The sequence below is a fragment of the Bison bison genome, unplaced genomic scaffold (assembly GCF_000754665.1).
Source record: "Bison bison bison isolate TAMUID 2011002044 unplaced genomic scaffold, Bison_UMD1.0 scf7180017864035, whole genome shotgun sequence".
NCBI classification, from domain to species: domain Eukaryota; kingdom Metazoa; phylum Chordata; class Mammalia; order Artiodactyla; family Bovidae; genus Bison; species Bison bison.
Genome location: NW_011494607.1, coordinates 19,905,824 through 19,910,704, shown reverse-complemented (window position 1 = coordinate 19,910,704; position 4,881 = coordinate 19,905,824).

Here is a 4,881-nt window from a genome sequence, read left to right as displayed (position 1 = left end):
GGGGAGTTTCCTAGAGCTTGGACCACCCCCGCCCCTCCCATACTTTATAAATGCGGACTCCAGAGTGCAACCAGGATTTCCGATCCTAAATCAGAATGGGGCCTGAAGGTCCATACTTAAAAGCTAAGCTCGGCACAAAACTCCACCCTCAGGGACCCCCGGGCTCAGCCAGGTCTGGAAGCCCCGTCATCTGTTTATGGATTAGAAGCATCCGCCTCGGGTGAATGCCTTACCTACTCCGCCTAGAGTGCGGGGCTAGGGGATCTTTTTCAGGCGCTCACCGCACAGTCCCTGGGGCACATCGATCCCAGGAGCTAGACTCAAAAGTTGCGGCTCAGGGAAGGATTAACTCTCCAGAAACGTAACCCAAAGGCTCTCAACGCAGGAGAGTGAGGCACAAGCCCTCTGGATCCTCACAGTTCTGACGCCCCTCACCCGTTTCGAAGTCACAGACTCCTCTCGGCCCCCTTTCGGCCACCTGGCTTCCCCTCACACCCCGCACCCCACCCCTGCTCATCTTAGCCACCCACTTGCGCCCACAGGCTTGGCGTGCTTTCCAGTAGCGCACCGACAGCATGATTTAGCCTGAAAATTGGAAACTGGTTTAGGAATCAAAGCGTCTTCCAACCCCAAGTAGCGAACCAACGTCATCTTCGGCTTTTGCACACTTTGATTTGTGTTCCTGGGCTCTGCTTTGCTGAATTACACACACACACACACACACACACACACACACACACATCTTTAGCTCAATTTCTAGAAAAGAAAAGTGTAAAAAGTTCCCGCGCTCTGAGCTGCAGACACCCACCAGCTCCTGTCCTCAGAATGCGCAGCATCAGTTTATCCATTACTGTTAATGCTCTAGTGGTTCAGCTCTTTAAAAGTGCGCAGTTTAACAGGCACTCTTGTTTTTCAGCGACCAATTCAAGGTTATATTAGACTATAGTTCAAAATCTGGGTGGAAAATATCCAGACTATTTAGAGAAAATATTTTAAAAAATCTTTACTTGCATTTTCACGTTAACACATTTTCCTTCCTTCCTTCTCTCTCTTTCTCCCTCTCCCACCCCCACTTTCTTTTTTTTTTAGTGTGTAACCACTGAAGCTAATTTTCTGGACATGTTAAGTTAGTCCAGAAAGTTAGTCCATGTTAAGTCCTTAAAGTCCATGTTAAGTTAATTTTCTGGTCAATTCAGGCAGGCGCCTGAGAAGTAGGACCTCAGAAGAGAGCTGTTTTTTGTTCATGAAATAACTTATACTTTCCCAAACAACCTGATCAAACAAGGAATACTTACAATATACTTACAATAATTTGAGAAAGATTAAATACTGCCCTATTTTTTGGAGGTTCCTCCTTGTCTTTGTTTTCTAGCAGACTCCCCCCTGGGGGGGGGGGTAAATTTGTCAGGGGCCTTTGTTTATGCATCAACATCACAACGACTAAATCTGGTAATAAAATGAGGCTACACTCATTCACGTACATGGAAGAAGAAAAACGTTAGTGTTTCCCTAGACATTAATATTTCCCTAGATAAAGTCTCCTTTCCACTAATAGACAGTGAATATCTGGATATAACATACTGAGATATTTAAGTTACCATCTTCAAATTTTAATCTTGAATATAAATATCCTTCATCCTGACCTTGGCCATTGAGTAAAATCCGTGCCTGAAGTGCTTTATGCGATTGTGTATATGTGATATGATAGAGTGTAAAAGTGCATATGTCAGTCCCTAGCAGTCTTTTTTATTTTTTCTTAAGCGTTATGCGGGCGGCATGGGAGACAGCAGTCTAGTTTTGAAGCAGCAGGGCGCAGGGAGGAGTTTCCAGAGGCATGAGGGAGTCTGTGCCCGAAGCAGGGGTCGAGGCCTCTGTGCTGAAACAGGCTCCTTGGTGTGCACCGGAATTCAGCTGGGCGTTCACTCGTTCGTTTACAACCCAACTCAGCTTCTCCAGATAGCTCTTTGCCTGAGCAGGCGAGAGGTCCTCAGAGGATCCTCTTTTAGCGCGCGGAACTCCGCAGGTTCTCGGCTCGGCCACGGCGGGCATGCCTTTCTCCCTCTACTCCGAACTTGAGCCCTGGACCTCTGCGCATCTTGGCATCCAGGCCCATTGAGGATAGGATCCGTGCAACCTGGGATTATCTCGGAAGGGAACCTCGAGTGCACGATGTTACTATCACTCTAGGCTGTTGGCTCTCCTGGGAAAAGGCGGGGGGCAGGGATGGCGAGGGAAGGAGGGAGATGTTTGTTTATAAATCGGTTCTGGTTTCTTCCCGCTTCAGGACCGGGTTCTGGGGTAGCATAGACAGTGCCCGGGCGTCAGACGGCTGCAGATTGAGGCACCCGCGCAAGGAGGCGGTGGCCTAGCCTCTTACGGTTCCCGTTTGGTGTTGGTGGGTCCCGTGTGCCCATCTTTTTCCTTTCTGGGGCTTTCCCCCTTAAATCGTCAAAAAAGTGGGTAGGATTAGCCTCTTAGCCTCAAGAAGCTGGTTTAAAATTACCCCTGCTAGAGGTGAGCAGGGATCCTAAGAGCACGTGGGAGGCACCCGAGGTCGCGGCTCCTGCCCGACAGGCTTGGTGCCCCCGGGGCCCCAGGCAGGGTCGCCGGGCGGGGGAGTGCCAGAGCCGCGTTCCTACTCCAGCCGGGTTCAAAGATTAGAAAAACAGGTGTTACGTCGCCATGCTAATTCACTCTCTCGGTAAACGCGGCTCAGACAGTTGTGTGCGGAGGACTTAGAGAGGGGGCCGTCACCATATGGCCCTGCATTCAGTTTGTTTATTAAAGGACACATTCTCAGTTCATCGACTACTGAGCTTCACTGGGACACTGGAGTGGCCCTCACCACCTCCGGGACGTCCTCTTTGGTGTGAAGACTTCCATACTGATCTTGATCTAAAGGCGAAACATTCCATTTCTTTGGCGCCAAACACGCCCTGTATGGGAAGTCGGCTCTGCCTGACCCCTCGGAGTCCCAGCGGTGGGCAAGGGTTTCGGACCGCTGTAGAGGTCCAACAGTTCTGCACATTGTTTGAAGCGGAAATAGGGTTTACGATAACCGTCGACTTAATTGAAATCCTTTCTAGAACAGTCGGAATAGAAAAATGCTTTTTACCCCTGAAGTATCATTGCTTCATCTGGCCGCTCCATTTCACTCCTAAGATCTGTCCAGGTTGGGGGCTGGGGAAGTGGGGAGAAAGAAGGCTCTCAAGAAAGGTTCTTTCACCCTTTCCAAACACCCTCTTTTTTTATTTTTTTGGCACGAGTCAGCTTGATCTTATCTGATCTTTCCAGAATCTTGTGTATAAGTGAGCTCCAGTACATCTCTCTGTGTATTCCTATTCATAAGAGAGCATTACTTGGTGGTTGAACCGCCCAGAGCCAGGTTTCTAAGTGGCTACAGCCTCTGGGGAAATGACTCCTCCTTCTAGATTAGAGTCCATTTGCTGGATTCCAGTTTGGGAACACCTATAACGTCTCTACATTTAGTTCTTTTACAAAAAAGTTCCTCACCCCTCCTGTCCAGAACGTTCACCACTTCCTCCTGCCAGGTGTTTCCCAGATGTGTAAATATCCCCAGGACTCTCCCACTGTGGTTCTTCAAGCTTACTGCCATTGGGCTGCAAGGAGGCGGTGAATATATATATTTTTGAACAAACACTCTTAAATTTGTTCCAAATATCAGCAGGATGCCACACACACCCCTCTTCAGAGTCTATGTTTTCTCCGAGGCAATTATCGCCACAAAGGAGGAGTGCAACATGACTAGTGTTCTCTTTTATCGCTGATAAAACAACTGCCTCCAAGCCGACCTCCGGGAGCCTTTAAGTGGCCACTGCTGCTGCTGCTAAGTCGCTTCAGTCGTGTCCGACTGTGTGCGACCCCAGCCACTAGCAGCACCAAAAGGAAGCAAGGAATCGCTTCTGTAGAGAGTGATTTGCAAGTAGCAATAATTATCTTCCAGAGCGAAGGAACTTTCCCCCGTTGCTGTTTTGTTTTGTTTTTTAAATTCACAGATGACAGAGAAGGCGATTCAAATTAGAGGTTCTCTTAAAAATAACTTGTCAGCAATAGTACTTACAAGCGTTTGTTTAAACGGTTCCTGTAAAGGATTGTAAATGCTGTAAATTCATTCATGCAGACTGTATCCTTCCGTTAAGGAATACTGGTGTTGGACTTTGGTTTCCTGAAACAAAACCCAACAACAAAAATCTTCGCCCAGGATTAGGGTAACAGATCGCTGTGAGATATCTCTATGTCAACGACTCTATTTTGGCTTGAAGTGTAACCTCTTTTCCTCTAGTGTCCCCTAACTGCTCCTCATAGGAAAACCCCGAGACTGAGCTTTCTACGGTGAACAAGTCAGCCCCCATATTCGACCCATCTCGAAAAAGACGCTCCTCTTTGGGATTAATTTAAAGATGGGTATATTTATTCTCTCTGGCGATGAATTCAGAGATGCGAACAAGAAAATATAACCCACCGGCCCTAAGCACGCCGTGAGCCCCGCGACTTGCCGGCCGAAGGGAGCAGCCGGCTGGTTGGCCTCTGGGCAAACGTTTCCCGCAGCCAGAGCGACTCCCGCCTCGCCTGTGGGGAGCCCCAGCCCACGGTCCCGACCTTTGAGGCCCGGAGGCCGCTGCCAGTCGCTTTGGGGCGCCCTTGGCACTGCGGAACCGGCGCTCAGGGGTGAGTGCACAGCCCCTAGACCCTCGGGAGAGAGGGGAGCGTGGGTTCTGCACATCGCCCTCAAGAGCCAGGAGGCCAAAAGCAGCAGCTGCTGAGGGGCAGCGCAGACTCCGTGCCCGGGGCTAGTTGGAGCGTTACGGCCACGCGGCTAGCTAGGCGGCTTGCGGAGAGCCGGGGCGCGCGGCTGGGAGG